Source organism: Lissotriton vulgaris, chromosome 5, assembly GCF_964263255.1.
Source record: "Lissotriton vulgaris chromosome 5, aLisVul1.2, whole genome shotgun sequence".
Lineage (NCBI taxonomy): Eukaryota > Metazoa > Chordata > Amphibia > Caudata > Salamandridae > Lissotriton > Lissotriton vulgaris.
In genome coordinates, this window is record NC_141693.1 from 39,877,389 (window position 1) to 39,898,169 (window position 20,781).

General features: G+C 43.7%; 1 protein-coding gene across 4 annotated transcripts in view; it reads right to left on the bottom strand.

Annotated features, from left to right (window-relative positions):
• Positions 1 to 20,781, bottom strand: part of LOC147710072 (butyrophilin subfamily 1 member A1-like) — a 386,132-nt gene that overhangs the window by 348,483 nt on the left and 16,868 nt on the right. The gene's annotated exons all lie outside the window — the stretch shown is intronic.

Sequence of the window (20,781 nt, forward strand, 5' to 3'; positions counted from 1 at the left end):
TATCTTTTTAAATCTCTACCCGTGCTTAGTGACGCCCGCACGATGAGAACAGAGTCTTTTGTTACTAATGGCCTTCCAAAATTAGTTACCCAATACTAAATTCATGGTACCTAAGTTATTGTGATAAATACCGGAAAACATAAAGAAAATAATTGACTAAGGGTGAAAAATGCCTTTCAGAAAATGTCATAAACAAATGTATGTACACTTTGAAAATGCTATCACCTCAGAAAACAAATGAGTCCTGTAAGGGAGGTGTAGTATTTTATTTACATTGAAAAATCACAGAATATTAAGGGCATTCCCTATTGGAAATGTCACACATTCAAAATCTATTCTACTAGAGATAATGCAAACCATTTGTCAATGTTGACATAAGTTAGAATCAGGAAGAACATAAATAATGGATGTTCTATTATAAAATACACATGTAAAGGAATATACTGAGGAGGGAGCATAGTATGAGTGATGACCAAATCGTCAACTCTTTCAAAGGATAAAGCTCAACATCCAAAAAGGTTGCCTTTGTAATAACAACAACTTCATTTCTGTCATTGACCATTTTATACACTGCAATATTACCAATAATTTAGAGGATGTAACATAAAATAGGTTGACATTAGATGGCCAAACCTTTCCAAGGTCAGACTCAATGATCAAAAAGATGCATTTGGGAAGACAGAGCCTGTGAACTACTTTCAATAACCATCATATACACAAAGATTGAAGTATTCAAACGCTGCTTCCCTCCAATCTTCTATTGTGTTGAGGCCAGGAGTGATTGACTCCAGACACTTCTGCTCAGCCAGAATCCTGCTCACACACCTCTCCCACATACAAAGAACCAGCTTTCCCCTACCTCGTGCCCAAAGCCTGGAACAACCTACCCCAACACATCTGATCTGCCTCCTCGGTACTTGCGATATGCAAGAAACTGAAAACATGGCACTTCACCCAGAACAAGTCATATTACAGTATCTTACACATGCTCAAAACACTAAAGAAAAGATCATATGTCTATTCCCAAATTGATAATTTCAATGGGGCTGTGAAAAAATAGGAATGTGTCTTAGTGTTGTTATTATTGTGGTAACATTCAAACTGTGGTATCAACAGGAATACCAATACCAACAAGAAATTCAAATCATCTACAAACAAAAGGACAGTGTGAATACAGTAAGTCACTAAAAGGCAACCACTGGGGCTGCTGATTGAATACTCATCTGGCCATTTAAAATCCTATAGATTGCACCCTTAGGCACGTGCCTAACATGTATTAGAACATTGGAATATGGAGCACTCTAATGAATACAATGGAGTTCTCCGTGATTTTATGGGCCGGTAAAAGCCCGCAGATCAACATTCCAATGTTTTTTTAACAAAGGCCTCTCGGAGCCTGTAAATCCCCTCGGGCTCGAGCGGCCTTTGTTTTATTTGTTAGAACATTCTGCCCTCTAGAGGCAGAATGTTCGTAGCTGGGCTATACCGGCTATTAAAGTTCCACTTTATAGTTAAAGTCCCTCGCCCTGGGCTCAGACATTTCACGCTGGAGCGGGCCTTTAATAGCTGGTAAGCCCGCTACAGTGGGATATAAGGCTACATTAATGCAAATGCGGGGTAAAATAACTTATTTAATCTCTCAAAAAAAGTAGCGATAAAGCAGCCCTCGTGACTGGAACACTGCCAATAAACAGTAAATGTGGTGGCAGCTCATTTAACCAGGAAAACAATGTTACTCGAGTCTGATTAAACTTGTGAGTCCCAGTAGTGAGCTGATACATGATAATTGCAGCCAGCGCATCCCAATGGAACCATGAGACCTGAAGACTCTATACCCAGGTGACGTGGGCTAATGCTTGAAAGTAAACAAAGAAGCGGCATCAATCACTTCACTATTACCTCCTAACAATAGAAACATTTTGTCACGGGAGCTCACCTCTGTTGGCAGACAAGCGGTGAATTGTAGAAAGAATCTAAGGCCGACTATGCATGAATTCCACAAAGCCAGTGGTCTCATGCATTGGCTCAGGTATGCAGGCCTTATGATTTCAAGCCCGACAAGCATGAATGTGAGGAGCCTACCTTTTTAAATCTCTACACGTGCCTAGTGACGCCTGCACGATGAGAGCAGAGTTTTTTGTTACTAAAGGCCTTCAAAAATTAGTTACCCAATAGCAAATTCATGGTACCTAAATTATTGTGATAAATACCGGAAAACATAAAGGAAATAATTGACTAAGGGTGAAAAAGGCCTTTCAGAAAATGTCATAAACAAATGTATGTACACATTAAAAATACTATCACCTCAGAAAACAAATGAGTCCTGTAAGGGAGGTGTAGTATTTTATTTACATTGAAAAATCACAGAGTATTAAGGGCATTCCCTATTGGAAATGTCACACATTCAAAATCTATTCTACGTGAGATAATGCAAACCCATTTGTCAAAGTTGACATAAGTTAGAATCAGGAAGAACATAAATAATGGATGCTCTATTATAAAATACACATGTAAAGGAATATACTGTGGAGGGAGCATAGTATACTTGATGACCAAATCGTCAACTCTTTCAAAGGATAAAGCTCAACATCCAAAAAGGTTGCCTTTGTAATAACAACAACTTCATTTCTGTCATTGACCATTTTATACACTGCAATATTACAAATAATTTAGAGGATGTAACATAATATAGGTTGACATTAGATGGCCAAACCTTTCCAAGGTCAGACTCAATGATCAAAAAGATGCATTTGGGAAGACAGAGCCTGTGAACTACTTTTATTCACCATCATATACACAAAGATTGAAGTATTCAAACGCTGCTTCCAAACTTCTATTGTGTTGGGCCAGGAGTGATTGACTCCAGACACTTCTGCTCAGCCAGAATCATGCTCACACACCTCTCCCGCATACAAAGAACCAGCTTTCCCCTACCTCGTGCCCAAAGCCTGGAACAACCTACCCAACACATCTGATCTGCCTCCTCGGTACTTGCGGTATGCAAGAAACTGAAAACATGGCACTTCAGCCAGAACAAGTCACATTTACAGTATCTAACTACGACACATTCCTACTGACTAGATTTAGACTAAATGTTTTCCATCGTCTTATAACTTTTCCATCCACAACGATTGGTCAAAGCAGCTAATCCAATGCCCGTGTGATGGTGTCTCAGTGCAGTCTCTTCTCCATGTAACCCGTATCTGTAAATTTTATTCTGAACCCAGAAAACGTTGGCTGATCCCGCTATTGAAACTGATGGGTTTACGTAAATGCCAACCAGCCTTTCTGGCTCAAATGCTGGACTCAGAGTTTATAGCTACAAATATGGCAAGGTTTTTAAAATGTTGTATTCGACATCGAACTGACCTGTAGTCTGAGCTTAGTTTTACAAATTTTGTTTTTATACATTATGTTTTTACATTTAGATAAGAAACATTTTAAGAAAGCAGACTAATAATGTTTTTAAGAGGTTATTGCAATTTGTATTTCATGATCTAGCAGGAAAACTTCTAATGCATTTTACTAGGTCACTAAAGAAAGTCTCTAGAGAAACTTATATATCACAGTATATATTATAAGCGGGGCACTCATGATGCAATCAGTGTAATTTGCATCTCCAGTAGGCACTTAAAAGCGTAATTTGCACATCTTTGAGCTATGCCTCAAGCACTGTATTCCTCTATTTTTATATGACGTTCATTTTTAAGAATAATTGTCATTCATGCAACTTATTTGAATTTTAAATTATTTTTAGATATTTATTTTGCACCTTTTGTAAGTATCTAAAAGCGAAATTTGCACATTGCTGAGCCTAGACTAATGCACTTTATTGCTATTTCCACACGATGTTCCCTGCTAAGAATATCCGTCATTCCTGCAATCTATACTACTATTATAAAGAGAGAACTTGCACCTTTAGGCAAGGTAAACTCGGGAACTACAGCGCCAATCCACACACCCAAGACATCTTAGAAAACCTCAGGGCAAGCAGAAGGACATAGGCTACATAAAAAAAAAAGTTTTAAAAAATATTAATACATTTAAAAAAGTAGTCCCTTGCAACTAGCGCCGGCCGCAATGTCTGCGTGAGGGGAGGAGCGGCGACGACATGAGCGACGTGAGGGGAGGAGCGGCGCCAGAACCAGGAAGAGCGGAGTACAACAGCGCCGATAGGAGCTGGGATAACCGGAGGAGCAGTGGCAGTGAGAGGTACGTTGCTAGGGCTGGAGGCGGGAGGGGGAGGGGGGAGGGCGGAGGCAGGAGGGGGGAGGGGGAGGGGGGAGGGTGTCGGCGGGTACCCAGCGCGGGCTTTAATGTTTATGGAGTCCGGGCGGGAGGCGGGGGGGGCGGCTTCTTAACTTAATTCGAGTCCGGGAGGCGGGCGGGGGGGAGGGGAGTTGGAGAACATGCTGCCCCAGCCACCTTCTGCCCCGGGGTAAAAATGCAGCCCCCAGCCCCCTTCTGCCCCAGGCAACGCTGGGGCGGGCTGCTAGTTGATGATAATAATGAAATAATTTCATCCTTTTTTAGTGATAACATCCACTTTAAGCCTCAAGAGATAGACGTTTTGTCTCCTCATCTTTTCTATTTCAAACTTGGCAGTATTATCAATATCTATGTATCTGTGATGATTTTAACATGTGTATTTGTATCTGCTTATATGGTCATGCACTGCATAACGAATAAATCATTTTGATGATGAAGTCACATTTACAGATGACATAACCCCTACTTTCTCTGCACCAGGATACTCTCCAGGGTGAGCTATGTAGTTCACAAATACCCTGAGCATAATAAAGTTTGCCTTAGCATTATTGTTTAGGTGTTGTTCATAAATCTATCACTGGTGTCTCTTGTTTAATCTCCCTCTCTTTTCTTTTCCACCTCAGTCACACTCTCCTCATTTCTTTCTCATATTCGCACATATGCTAAATTCTCTTTCACTACTATCTACCTTGTCTTTCTCTCTTTTACTCTCTCTTCAATCATTTCTCTCACTCCCGCTTCTCTCACTGTCAACCTCCCTTCCACCTTCTCTTCCTCACTCGCTATCAGGAAGATTAACCAGGGTGAGAGACGTGTGATACCCCCACAGAATATTCGCTGGTCCTGGTTCTTAGTTCTCAAAGTTACTCAGGTTTTACATTATGGGAATGAATGCCGAAAGAGCTCAACTCTGGCTGTGAAGTGGCTCACAACTGTCAGCAATAGAGCTCAAATTCATACTTGGTAGAGCTCGACTCTGTCTGCCGGGGGCTGCAGTACTATGTATGCTTGAACCGAGCTCCAGCTCAATGAAAGAAATGACCTATTGGTATACAGTCTCTGCTCTATTTGTGCATGGATTTAGCACTATGTATTCAGGGACTTGGCTGCCTCTGTGCTGGAGCTCAGCTCAATCTGCAAAGGAATTAGTTCAGCTCTACAAGATGATAAGGTATTTTTGAGGCCCTAGCTCCACTCTCCCTATATGTACAAGAACGTACATTTATCAGTGGAAGTAGTTCCTTCTAAGTGTTTAACCCATCTCCAGAAGAACAGCCACTTCCTCTCTTTAATTAAAAAAAAAGCACTGAAATGAGATTATATTTATAGATTTATACAGTGCACAGCTACCCAACAGGGTTTCCCGGCACTGAGCAGGACAATACGCAAGCCACAGACTGCAGAAGGAGCAGAAAGCGGGTTATGCTTATTAGTAAAGGAAAGTCTTTAATTTCTTATAGAAGGCTTAAAGCGAATGACACAACCTAAGTTGCAAAGGAAGAGAATTCCATAATTTGGGGCCAAGATAGGCGAACGAGCGACCTCTCAAATGAATTAGACGGACTCTGGGAACAAAAAACAGAGAAAGGCTCATTGAGCTCAGCTGTCGAGAGGGCACGTAGGGTTTGACCAGACTTTGTACGTAAGGGGTCATCAAACCATGTTTGACCCAGAACATGTAGCATAGGGCCTTGAACTCGACGGGTTTATTCACCTTGAGCCAATTGAGTTGATGGAGCAACAGTGAGACTGAGGCATGTCGAGGCAGCAGAAAAAGAAGGCGAGCGGCCGCATTTTGAATGAGCTGTAAGCGATGGACAGAGGCTTTATCAGAGCCCAGGTACAAAACATCGCCATACTCAAGTCTGAAAATCACCAACGTCTGCATTACTGTTCTCTGGGCAGCAGGTGGAAGTAACCAGAATATTTCTTTTAGCCACTTGAGAACTGCAAAGCAGATTGCGGTGACCTTGGAGAACTAGGCTCTAGAGAGAGATTGTTGTCAATAATAAAACACAGGTTCTTAACTTTAGAGACTGGAGCATGTAAAGGTCTCAGAGTGTCAGGCCAATGGGTACTTTCCCGTTGTTCGGGGTTGTTTCCCAGAATGAGGACCTCCATTTTAGAAATTTTCAGCTTCAAGGAATTTCTTGACATCCACAAAGAGATATTGCACAGTAGGAGCTGGAGAAAGAAAGAGTCCTGATGCTGAGCAGCTGTAAGAGAGAAGAGGATCTGGGTATCATCTGAGTAGGAAATCACAGTCAGTCACGACTTGTCTGCAATGTCCGCCAGAAGGCAAATGAAAAGATTAAAAAGCAGAGGCCTTAAAATCGAGCCCTGCGGCACTCCTGAAGTTAGAGCTACTGGATTTGATTTAGTGGTATGTAAGAAGATTTGGAATGAGCGATCACTAAAAAGAAATTAGATCAGCCACCTCAAAGGCACACCCACAATGCCTGAGGCTTCAAGACGATCAAACAAGATGGAATGTGAGACCGTATCAAATGCTGGCCTCAAATCCAGTAGTCAAGTCAAGTCAAATGATCTTTATTCGGAGTAGATACATCCATAAAAGTACAGTATACATTAAAAATGATCATAGTTAAGACAACAGGTACATCATATTAGTGCAATTAATAAAACCAAATAATGGTTAGTACAAAAGTTATATAAAATTAAAATATCATTTCATATAGAGGAGAGCTTCCACATGTCCAATCGTAAACATACAGCCATCAAAATGTGCAAAAAAGAAATTGTGCAAAGGATGCAATTTCACTCTTTCCATCAAAGTGAATCCATAGAAGCACGGGAACGGACAGCAGCTTTAAGGAAGCTGCTTGCACAGAATATCTCCTCGTCCGACCTTAACATTCGAAAAGTTTTTAATGCCAGATTAAAGTCTCTAAGTTCATATCTACGACAATACGGCATTAAGTAGCGAGTGGTGTACAGCCTATAAAAACCACAGAAAAAGAAGAAATGTACCAGGCTTTGTTTACCACCCGTCATACAGGGGCAGTCCAGCTTATCAAGATGATCAATACTACCGTCCCGAAGACGGAACAGAAGACTCCTATTCCATTTACCTAATGTAGTAAGCAGATATCTCTGTGGTGACACTGATGAACCAGCATTAGGGTCGCGAAGGGTAGAGTACTTGATAACTGATGGCTTAAGATATTCAAGTCTTGTCCGTTCCATGTTATAAAGGTTGTACAAGGCCCCTTTGATTTTATTCTTATGGGAGTGGTCTATGGTGTTAGGGGAAGTAAATAAAGAGCCATACCCCACGCTAGTCAAACTTTTCTCAACCGCGTTCAACCATGGAATATGGTGGGACCTATCACTTTGAAGGCAGTCAGTTAGTATGCTGCGTGTTAGGATGGCCGAAGAGTTAAGCCAGATTTTTAGCCAGAAAAGCGCTGGTCTTGAACGGATGAAGTCTTCTATGAAGGGTAAATTAAGTTCTTTATGGCAAATGTATGTTGCCGCAGAGACAACTCCCCCCATACCTTTCGGCAAAATCTATTTTCCTCAGTTTGGATAGAGATACAGTTAGAATATCCCCACACCTCTGAGCCATACGTACCAGTAGGTTGGCATTGGGTGCGGTAAATCTTTATAAGGGAGGAGACAACATCTGCATGTCTAGGTTGACGAAGGGAGAGAACTGAGTTGATAGATTTGCCAATCTTATTTCTCCCATAAGCGACATGTGGTTGCCAGGATCCAGAATTTGAGAAAAGTAGTCCCAAATATGGAAAAGTGCTAGTGCTTTTTAGAATATTTTCACCAGATTTAATTGTGGTAATGTTATATCTTTTAGGGCCGCAGTTCATAATGTACGATTTATTAAAGTTGGTCGACAAACCCAAATCTGCCATAAAGGAAACAAAGCCTGAAATTAAAATATGTAGGGCGTTGGGTGTGCGGCCCATTAGCACTGCGTCATCCGCGTACAATAGGGCGGGGATGGGGGTGCCATTAACAATTGGAACATCATTGGTTAAAGTGCATAGGGTGTTGCTCAGCTCATTAATATACAAAATAAAAAGCAGGGGGGCGAGCACGCAGCCCTGTCTGACCCCCCTGCCAATTAAAATGTCCTTGGAGACCTCACCCTCACAATTGATGCGAACACGGGCTATTAAGTCCCTGTGCAAGTAGGAAAGAAAATAAACCAAGGAATCATCTAAACCATATTTAAGGAGCAGTGACCACAAACGTGAACGGTTAACAAAATCGAAGGCAGAACCTAAATCCATAAAACCAAAATACAGGGGGGACTTTTTTACAATAGTATATTTTGCTGTTAACAGATTCAAGTTCAGACATTGTTCAACAGTGCCCACGTTAGATCTAAAACCGAGCTGACATTGGTGTAAAATATCATTTTCGTTAGCCCAACTGCTTATCCTCTTAAAAAGTACCCTCCCAAGAACCTTTAAAGTGTTGTCGACCAGTGATATCGGGCGATAGCAGCCTGGGTCTGATCTATCTCCTTTTTTGAATATTGGCACGATAACACTGTTAGACCATGAATCTGGAATGGAGTTGTCAGATACATTATTGAAAAGGTTACAGAGGAGGGGTGCCCAGAAACTAATTTCTGATTTGATTTGATCTATTGATAGACCATCAGGGCCAGGGGCTTTATTGCCTGTACTTTCTGATATGGCATCCTCAACCTCGTGTAATTCAATCTTCAAAGGCCTGACAGGGAAGACAGTGTCAGAGGGGAGCCCTGATACCGCATACATTTTAGAAAAGTGCTCGGCCCATGTATCCCCCGTGATATTACAATTAATAGGTGTTAAATTGGAGCCAAGCGATCTAAGGGCCTTGACCTCCCTCCAAAACCCTGTAGTGTCTTTTAAAACTGCAGTACGTACAAGGGCCTCCCAATGATTCTTCAATAATGCTTCAGAGCGGGTACGTAATGTGGACTTATACCTGGCCCTCAATGTTCTTACAAGTGCCAAATCTCTCGGTATGGTCTTAATAGCGTCCCTCAGATCTCTGTTAGCCCGGGAGCACGACGAATCGAACCAGCTGGGTTGCTAGTTCTATTAGCCCGTGCTGGTTTAGAGGTCTCTCTTTTGATCGCAGTACACAGTTCACAGAAGGAATCAATAATAACGTGCCCCGGTTTGTCGCAGGCCAGGCAGTTCATAATTAGTGTGAGATGTTTATGAATCACATTTGCTAAAATGCCCTTTATTGTCCACTCCCTTCCATACAACCCTTAACCCATCTGTGGATGCTTCCAGGTTTTGTACTCCAGTTAACCTATTAATTTCATCTTGATTAATCCCATGGTTTTTTAGTTGTATCAATAGTGGGTAATGGTCACTACAGGGAGAGCAAACGACCTCGGCTTTTTCCAAGATGTGACACAATGTTGGAGAGACAAATATATAATCTATAGTTGAGGGGCTCCCCTGACCAATATATGTGGGGGTAGAGACACTATTCCCCTCAGTACCGGCAATTTCCATAGCATTTAATAAGACACGAGGGGCAAGATGGTCCCTCAATTCTTCTCCACTCCTACACGTGTAATTGCTACGATGCATATGAGCATTAAAGTCTCCACCGAAACAAATACCATCAAAAATTCCATGTTTTTGCCCGACAATCACATCGTCAATAAATTTGAACAATATTAAAAAAAATTCATTTGGATGAGATGTAAAATCATTATTATAAAAATTAATTAAACATAACGTTAACTTGTTGGTATATTTCAAGGCCATAAAACGCTTTGCATTACTCTTAATCAATTTGGTTTGCACACCAGCTTTAATCTTCACCCAGATTAAAAGACCCCCGCTTGGTCGGCCCATATGCGGGGCATTTACAATTTGATTGTGGCAACAAAACCCTTCTAGTGTGAATGGGGTGGTACACCCGGTCTCCTGCATCATTTGTATATCAAAGCTTTTTATCCAATCGGTCCATTCTTTGATTTTTAATTTCGACCTAAGGCCGGCTACATTCCAACTCATAAGAGACAGGTCAGAATTCTGCCCTAACGTTTCTGTGATGCATGACAATTTATTCTCAACAGTGGGTGAGATGGTCACAGGGGTCGTTGGTACTAATTCTTGATTCGCTAGCACTGTAGCTGATCAGTCACTGTGGTGGATACTAGTTTAACAACTGGTGGTCAGTCCAAAGTATCCAGATCTGATAGAGGTGCAAACCTATTATATAACCCAAAGGGAGAGAGAGCTGGATGTAGTGGCCTTTTTGGTGGTCTATAGAAATAACTTAAAGGAAGTGGAATTACGACGGTGGATGGGCCTGGACGTGCCATGTTTGTGTTAAGCAAAAATCTAACTGTGCCGGGGTTCCTGAAGTTAATGACAATGCAGTCACCTTGAATGTCTTTAAATATGGGGCCTACCCACGAAACCCTACGGGCTGAGACGATCTCATTTGATATATCATAGCCAACCCCTTTGTGCTTTGTCAGCCAGTCAATACATTTGTTGTTTAACTGGACCCATGATTCGCCTTGTCCCTCTCTGAGTGATGGAATGCCTGCCAAGACCAAAACATAAGGGCAAGCATCAGGGGGCAAATGCAAGGCAGGCCCCTGATGTTTTATGGGTCTACTGTCCCTGGACCGACCCATGTTGCTAGTACTAGCCAAGTTAGACCCTGATCTTGCTGATGTCTGAGAGTCTTTCAGGTTGCTAGTGGTAGGGCAGGCACTGTGTGAAGTGCTCGAGACATTAGGTGTAATAGTTTTAGGTTGCAAACTAGTTGCAGCCTTATTATATCCGGCACTGTTAGTTCTTACTGGAGGGATGGGTGGTTGGCTAGGTGTCTGGGTGCCGCCAGTGCTGGATGCACTGACAGATTTAGTGCTAGTACAAGAGGTAGCAGGCCCCCAGTGGATAAGGTGTTACTCAGTGTATCCAAGTCTTTCAGCAAACGATCACCCCTAATCTGATCAAGGGCAACAGTTCCCTTTCTTTTCGCTTCTTCATTTTTTACCAAGTTTTCCAACCTATCCAATCTCTTAAAAACATTCTTAAACTGTACGATCATTTGACTCTCTAAACGTTTAAAAATAGTGTCCACAATAGTCTCTATTAGGTTCCCATTTTGTTTAGTTAAGGGGCTATTATCCCCTACTGGGGCAGTCTGTGTCCATATTGTATTGTTGTTACCAATAGGAATGTCAGTAGGAGTGGAAGTAACATCGAGATCAACAAGTTCCGAGTCAGCTATGGAGATTGTTGGCCCACTGGAGGGTTGTTGTTTCTGCTTAGACCACATACTCTGCGGTGTGGGCTGGTTCTTGTTGCAAGTGGGTTGTCTCCTTTTATTAGCAAAAGGTTTGGTGGAAGCCCTTTTACGTTTTTTCCCCTGCCGGTTTAGTGCTTCCATTCACCGGGTTAGATGAAATAGTGTCAGTCTGGGAATCAATAATTATGGCAGGGCCAGTTTCGTCCGGTAAGGGCTCCTGTGGCAGAGAGCCGGAGATAGATTTTGTAATCAAAACCACAGGGGAAATAGGGATAATAGGGGTTGGTAACTCCTTAAGATTTATATTAGAATTGCTCATTGACATTCTCCTTTCTGTATTGGCGATTTCATTGGACACCATGTTTAAAGCATTTTCTAATAGAGTTTCAAAAGAGGGGGGCGGAAATGGGAAGTCATCAGGTGCGGGCATGGTGGTGATAGTTTCCATGTTCAATGGGACTCCACTCACCTAATGAGAGATGTCAGATGGGTGGCCCGCCCGGCCGCTGAAGTCCACTGACGGCCACAGACGGCCCCGCCCTTGTCCCGGGCTTAGCCCGGCGCTCGCCCGCGCGCGTCCCGCGACGTGGACGAAGCCTTCGCCCTTTGAAGCGCCTCCGGGTGCGCTGGCAGGCGGAAGTTCTTGCCGAGCACTCTGGGAGCTGTAGTCTCCCCGCAGCGTCCACAGGTTTTGCTGGACCACTGCGGCGGGAGAGAGCTGCAGCGTGAGCACCCCAGAGGCGGCGAGGCTACGAGCAGGTGAGTGCCCCCAAGACTGGTTGTTGCTGTCCTGCTCCGCTGCTGGAAAATGACCCCGCTCCTCAGATGGCGCCTTCGCCCTTTGAAGCGCCTCCGGGCGCGCTGGCAGGCGGAAGTGGGCGGAAGTTCTTGCCAAGCACTCTGGGAGCTGTAGTCTCCCCGCGGCGTCCACAGGTTTCGCTGGACCACTGCGGCGGGAGAGAGCTGCAGCGTGAGCACCCCAGAGGTGGCGAGGCTATGAGCAGGTGAGTGCCCCCAAGACTGGTTGTTGCTGTCCTGCTCCGCTGCTGGAAAATGTCCCCGCTCCGAAGATGGAGCCTTCGCCCTTTGAAGCGCCTCCAGGCGCGCTGGCAGGCGGAAGTGGGCGGAAGTTCTTGCCGAGCACTCTTGGAGCTGTAGTCTCCCCGCGGCGTCCACAGGTTTCGCTGGACCACTGCGGCGGGAGAGAGCTGCAGCGTGAGCACCCCAGAGGCGGCGAGGCTATGAGCAGGTGAGTGCCCCCAAGACTGGTTGTTGCTGTCCTGCTCCTCTGCTGGAAAATGTCCCCCTCAAATCCAGTAAAACGAAAGCTGTTGTGCCACCAGGATCAAGCTGTAGCCTGAGATATTCAGTGACCCAAGCAGAGCTGATTCGGTGCTGTAGCCAGAACAAAAGCCAGATTGTGATGGATGAAATAGATTGTGAGTAGCCACGTGGGAGGAGTGTTGGGAGTTGATATGCCTTTCCAAGACTTTATAGAAGACAGAAAGGAGGGAAATAGGACGATAACTAGACCAGCACAGAGGATCAAGATGGATCTTTTTCAGTAGGGGGAGCACCCGAGCGTGTTTCTAGTTCTGAGGAACTAGATAAGAGCTTAAAGAGGTGTTGAGAAGATTAAGAATCAGGCTAAGGGCCGACTTGTGAAGAAGTCTGATCTTGGATGGGGTAAGAGGGTCAAGTGGGGAGCCAGACTTCAAAGTTTCCACAAAGATTGAAGAGTAACCAAGTCTAGAGGGAGCCAGATGCTGATGTTTCGAGTCTCATCAGGTGAGGTAGCCTGAGGGAGTATATCAGCCTGATCAGCATGAAAAGTAGCAGGGAAGGTAACGTTGCCTTGATGGGAAGAATCTGAATCAAGCTGGCGGTGAAAAGACTCTACTTCATTAAAAAAGAACAATGCTAACTTGTTGCACTGATGTAGTGAGAGTGAAGGAGAAGGCAGAAAAGTACTAGATGCTGAAAGTTGTTTCACAACCTTAAATAGGGTTTTCTGGCAGTGTTGGGAATTCGTAATCCTTTCCGTAAAGAAAGTGGTGCGAGCTGATCTACACAGAGCATGGTATTTTTTCAGTGCAGTAAGGTAATCTAACTTAGCCTCTGGTGCGTAGTACTTCCACCATTGTCTTTCTAAAGCTTTGCAATGTTTTTTTATCTTGTTTGAGGAAGTCTGTGAACCAAGGGCGGGAGGATGTACTCTGACTTGAGGTTTGGCTGACAGGGGGAGGGTAGATTCAATAGCCCCTGAAAGACAATGATGCACAGAAAATTTATCAGGGTCAGGTTGGGATATGAGTAAACCTGGGCGGAGTGCAGATAAAACTCTGCCACGTTACGTGGAGCTCAGCAAGCTGCAGAGTGCGTTAGATAAATGCTGTTTGCAATGATTTTCAGTGGCAGGTGCTTGTACACACTGTGCAATCATCGCGAACGGCACCATGCACTGCGCAAGCGGGCGCTTCTTCCTTTCTGCCGCTTGAGTAGATTTTTACTTGAGCTGCAGCTTTCTCAATGTGAATGGGTGGTTTCTCAATGCGAGTGGTTGCGAGCATATGCGACCATTCACAATGAGAAATCTAACCTCCTGCGTTCAGAAATCTCACAGAGAGGTTGATTTTCCAAGCTCACGCTCGCCAACTCGATGTTGACATTCGTGAATGAGGAAACATCTTGCCATGAAGTGGATTTTCCTCACTCGCCAACTTGATGTTGACGAATGCAAGCGAGGAAAAAAACAACGATCTGCTCCATGGAGCCGAGTTTTTGGGAACTCCACGTAACGTCGAGTGCGGAAAACTCTGCAAACTCCACAAGCCGAATGGAGTTCACAGCCCAGACTTAGATATAAGGCAAGGGATTGTGCTCAAGAGCCGCTCGAGTTTGGACCAATTCCTGGATCATTGCGATAAAGTTGGTCTAGTAAGAGAGACCAGGACAGAATTGATTATAAAAGGAACAGCAAAGTGGCCAGACCAACTGAGTTGAATAGGAAGTGCAGCAGACAAGGTAGACAGATTGGAAAAAATGGGGTCCAAGAGGTGCCCCGCTGAGTGAGTAGGTAAGGAATCAATAAGCTGGAGGTTAAGAGTCTTCAAGTCTTCTATGAGAGCTAATGCCAATTTATTTTTAGAGTCCTCAAGATGAAGGTTGAGGTTACCAAGCACTGGGAAATATATCACCCAGAGTATATGGGGGGCCAGTGAGTCTGCAAAAGCTGCGCCCCTACTGTTAGAAGGCTCAGGGGAGTGATAAATAAGAGCACCCGAAAAGGTGAATTTGGGGGAGAAAGGAATGGATAAGAGCATGGCTCGGCAGTTAGAAATCTGGAGTTTGACGATTTAACAATTGTGGAGTTTCTTAAAGACAATGGCAATACAGCTGCCTATTTTATGGGGTCTATTAATACCTAACAGCGCAAAGTTGTCAGGGAGTGCAGTAATCACATCAGGTATAGACCCATCATGAAGCCAGGTTTTGTTTAAGAAAAACACATCAGGATCAGTACCAACAAGAAAGTTATAGATGAAGCTGATGTTTGGGAAGAGAGCAGCAGTTGAGAATGAAACTGCAAACTTTGTTAGATACCTAATCGACTTTATCCTTTTGAATGGTGATTTTTTTATTGACTTTGTGCTCTAAGAGTTTGGACAGATGGTGGTGATCTCTATTTAGCCTGTCTTCTTATCCCCTCTCAACAGTGCACCCTTTCCGTCCAAGAGTGCACTTGTTGTGAACATCTTCTTAATATTCATTGCTTTTATATAATTTGGTATGCTCTTTTGATCTGCATCTGTAGTGAAGCAATTTAGGAAAAGCAGGAAAGACCAGGCTGCAACAAGGAGACAATGTTCATTATGAAACAAAACAAGGGTGGAATATATTGTTTGGAAATGAGCAGATTGAGAAAATGAAAAGGGAGGATGACAGAGAATGCGAGAGAAGACAGCGACACGTGGAGTGATGGTCAAGAGGGACACAGGCCAGGATGAACAGTGCTGAGGTTTAGGTGACTATCTATGGGAAATGCAATGGAAGTTAAACTGCACTCTAGCACATGGGAAATAAAAAGTGGGCCTGAGAAGAAAAACTAAGTAAAACTCTTGTCTTGAGAACTCTGAAAAGACAGGAATCAAGTAGACCATGTGTCTGAAGTAGGTGTGTTAACCCATGGGACTACTCTTACTTGTTTGGATCCTTTGAGTTGTGAACGTGTCTTGGATTTGGTAGAGGCACTGTTCTCCCTTTGGCGTAAGGTTTTCCAAACACCAAATACCACATGCGGAGATGGTACAGATGATCAAGACTTAGAACAACACAAGGGCAGAGTTATCTGGGGAACCATGCTCCTGTGGCAGAAAGCATCTGTGGGTCACAGATATACATGCATGCATTTGATAACAAGATGAGGTCTATACAGTGGTAGAAAGTTGTGAGTGAGAGGAAAAGCTGGTGAGATAGAGAGATTAATAAAGTAAGACGTGGAACAGTAAGCTGAAATTGGGAAGGAGGTCTAGAGAGAGAGCCATGTGTTTGTGTGAGAGAGAGACAGACGGTGTGAGAGGATTTGATGGAAGAGAAATAGTGTGAGAGGTAGAAAAAAGAGGGTAGCCAGAATGCAGCAAGAAATTTAGAGAGTTGAAGAAAAAGGAACAGAGGTGGAGCAAGAGAAAGGGGATTTGTAGGTGTGAGATTAGGTACTGAAAGAGAAAGGTGGGATAGAGAGTGGTGATGTATTGAGATAGATGCAATGTGGAGAGTGAAATGTGATAGAGGTGAAGGAGATTAGTTAGGAAAAAAAGGGACTGAGAGAAAGGTAAGTTATACATGGAGAGAGAGGAGAGGTAGAGATATTTAAGGTTTTGTGATATGTGAAGCAGATGGAGGTGAGATTTTTAGGTCAGACAGAAAAATTGTAGTGAAGGGCAGAGATGATGACGTGCAGAGTGTTGAGGTAGAGAGAGAGGTTTGAGGCACATAGATAGAGGCACAGAGTGTGATTGAGAGTGAGACAAGGTCATAAGAAAGAGGTAGGGAAAGATGACATTGAATGACTTGGAATAAGTATACTGAGAGAGAAGGAGATAAATGTGAGACAATGAAAGCAAAGCTAGAGAGAAAGGGTATGCGGGTATGTAGAGAAGTTAAGATAGACTAAAAGAAAGGCTGAGCAACAGAGTTAAGGTAGGAATAAGGTGAAGCAATGAGGGAGAAATGATGCAGAAAGATCATCCTTCAATTTACTTGCCTTAATTTGTGAGGGTTAAGGCTAAGCAGGCTTATGGCAAAGGGTAGTTTTATTATTTTGTAGTGTACCAGAGCACAGCAACCAAAGTTGCCTTGTGCAAAATGGAGAAAGCAGCTTAAAGTTACATTTGTTAAAAATGGCCTGCTACTGTTCACTACTGCTATGCCTTGTGCACAAACAAGGTGCCTATTGCCACACACAAGCTGTGCATCATGGTGCAGTTTTATGTGTGGCTGTTTAGCATAGATGCACTAGAAGTATACAGTTGCAGTAGAAACTCATGAGTAGACACATTGATAAACTTTACACTCATTGTGTATGTGGTTTACAGTGCACCACACATTCAATGTAAGGAAATTTTGGCGAAATATTTTTTTTCCATGTTAGTGGCTGTTTCAAGAAGGCATTATTGTTTTACCCAAAACCTGTTTTGGCTATTTAACTAGATCAGAGTTTGCCTCAGAAACTATTACTACTTGTGCTAATCTTATAAGCAATGAGACCCCCTTGACACAAATTGAGGGCAAATCAGTGGAAAGTGTTATTTGTGCAGAGAAAAAGGCACTTTTCAGCACAGAATACCTTCTTTAAAGTAAATACTGTTACACAATTGTGTGCTGCTTTCCTTCACTTTGCTGGACTTTGCCTTGACACAAACCCCTAGTAAATGTAGCAGTAACTTTCTGTTAAGCTACACTCTGCTCACAAATTAGAAAAAAGCCTGCTGCTTTTTATCAGCAATGTTTTTGTGGGATGATTTTTGACTGTACCACTCACTTTACCAGCGGCTCCTTGAAAGTTGTCCACTTTTCCCTGCCTCAAAATATTTATGAGCATAACATCTCACATGGACCATCAACACAGGATTGCCCCCACCCTTCTTCAATTTAAAAAAGAGTCAATTACACACTTCTATAAGGAACACTACGATGCAGTATATATTCTACAAGCAAAACACACAAGATGATGGACGGAATGTTGCACATTGGCAAAACATTCACCCCCAGTCACGGATCTGGGTTTAATACATTGTTATTTTGCTCACCAAGCCACCCCAATTCAGACATGGCCATATGCAAATCAGTCTTGACCCTGTGCCTCATGGGAACAGTCCAGCCCGAACTGCCAAGCCATGTCTACCCTGGACCGTAATCAAGCATCCTAGGACCGGTTTCTGGCTATCAGCCGTTGTCAGCCAGGATAGCTTGACTCCAGTGGCGTAGTGAGAACAGGACCCACGTCTGGGCCTACCCTTCCCATATAGGGCAAACAGAAAAAAAACCAAGATGATGGAAGGAATGTTGCACATTGACAAAACATTCACCCCCAGTGACAGATCTGGGTTTAGTCCATTGTTATTTTGCTCACCACGCCACCCCAGTTCAGACATGGCAATATGCAAATCAGTCTTGACCCTGTGGCTCATGGGAACACTCAAGCCGGAACTGCCAAGCCATGTCTTCCCTGGACCGTAATCAAGCATCCTAGGACCGGTTTCTGGCTATGAGCCGTCATCAGCCAGGATAGCTTGACTCTAGTGGCATAGTGAGCATGAGACCCACGTCTGGGCATACCCTTCCCACATATGGTGAACACCAAACACACAAGATGATGGACGGAATGTTGCACATTGGTAAAACATTCATCCCCAGTCACAGATTTGGGTTTAATCCATCGTTATTTAGCTCACCACACCACCCCAGTTCAGACATGGCCATGCAAATCAGTCTTGACCCTGTGCCTCATGGGAACAGTCCAGCCCGAACTGCCAAGCCAATGTCTTCCCTGGACCATAATCCAGCATCCTAGGATCGGTTTCTGGCTATCAGCCATCATCAGCCAGGATAGCTTGGCTCCAGTGGCGTACTGAGCACAGGACCTAAGTCTGGGCATACCCTTCCCACATAGGGCGAACAGCAAAACACACAAGATGATGGATGGAATGTTGCACATTGGCAAAACATTCACCCCAGACACAGATCTGGGTTTAATCCATTGTCATTTTGCTCATCACACCACCCCAGTTCAGACATGGCCATATGCAAATCAGTCTTGACCCGGTGCCTCATGGGAACAGTTCAGCCCGAATTGCCAAGGCATGTCTTCCCTGGACCCGTAATAAAGCATCCTAGGACTGGATTCTGGCTATCAGCCATCATCAGCCAGGATAGCTTGACTCCAGTGGCGTAGTGAGCACAGGAACCACGTCTGGGCATACCCTTCCCACATAGGGTGAACAGCAAAACACACAAGCTGATGGACGGAATGTTGCACATTGGCAAAACATTCACCCCACAGTCACAGATCTGGGTTTTATCCATTGTTACCTTAGACACTCTTCCATGCTATCTCAGATGTTCTTTCTATAGATATAATACCTCTGTTATATAGTTCTCCTTAGATACATCAACTGTGTTGGAGGCCAGTTTAATTATATATATATATAAGTTTTTTATAAAGTCTGCCATATGGATATACCACCTTTGCTTTGAGTTGCTCCATGCAACACCACTTCTGCTAGGAGGTATTCAAAAGACACGGTCTCACGCACCATCCTTATCAGGAGCCTACTTGAGATAGGCATCCAAGAACCCACACTTTGCTGGGTCTGCTTCTTCATAATGGATATCCCACAAGCTGTCATCCTGGCATCTTACTTCTCTGAAGCTCGCAAACTCCTCTGCAGAATGCCACAGTGTTCACTGCTCAGCCCTACCCTCTTGAATGCATGCATGATCCCTCTTATCAACTTCATCTGTGCGCACAACAACAACATCCTCTCCCACACGGACGGTGTGTAACTTTTACTCTCCCTCTCAGGCAAGACTTCCAACACAAGAAACAAGTTTACCGTCTGCATGACCGAAGTTGCTAACTGGTCGAAAGCAGTTGTCTCTATCTAAACACTGGCAAGACAAGAGTAGTGATCTTCAGCAAGAGCACCTCCCCATGGCATTCCAATTGGTAGCCGGCCAAACTCAGACCCATGCCAGGAACCAGAAATAATCATGGCCAGCGAACTTTACATGATGACCACACAAGTCAACGCCGTCAATGAATCCTGCTTCCACATCCTGAGGATGTAGAGGATGATCTTCAAATGGCTTCCAAGCAACACTAGAAAAATTGTCACTAAGATTTTAGTCACCAATAAGTTGGACTTTGGTAGCACACTTTATTCCGGGATCACCAATAAACTCACCAGAAGAAGACTAATCATCCAGAACTTGGCAGTCAGACTCATCCTCAACCTCCCACACAGAATGCACCTCGCACCACACCTCAGGGAACTCCACAAGCTCCTGACACACAAAAACACACGTTCAAGGCACTACACAGGTCTCAGCTACCTGAACAGTCACATCTCTTTCCACCAACCACCCAGGCACCTCAACTCAGCAGGACTTCTACTCACACACACCCCACACATACACACAGCCAGATCAGGAGAACAGGACTTCTCTTACATTTCTCCTATAGCGTGGAACAGCCTCACACTCCACATCAGAGCCTCCTCCTCACTTCTTGAATTCTGCAAGAAGCTGAAGACTTGGCTTTCCAATTAACCAACCAACTATAGGCAAGGCTAGGCACATACACCTGCTCAGTGCCAGGAAACCCCTACAAGTGCTGGTGCGCTTTACAAATACATACAGCATAACATGTCAGCCACATGGACGAGTCAGTAATTTGAATGCCAGCCACTGTCAAAATGCAGTGCCTGTAGATCATGAGTTCAAATCCCAAAAGGTCGGATTAGCCTTCGATTCTTTCGTTGGTCAGTAAATTGTGTAATGATAAAATATTTTATTTAGTGCACTTAGAAATGGAAGAAGTGCAGTATTTAGCACTATATTTGACACAGAGTCATATTATTTCTGAATCTGGAATCGTAATCAATTCAGAGAACAACGTACATATATGTTTTACCACAATATTGTTTCAGTGATCTTTTGGTGGAGAGTCTAACAGTGTGTTTCCCC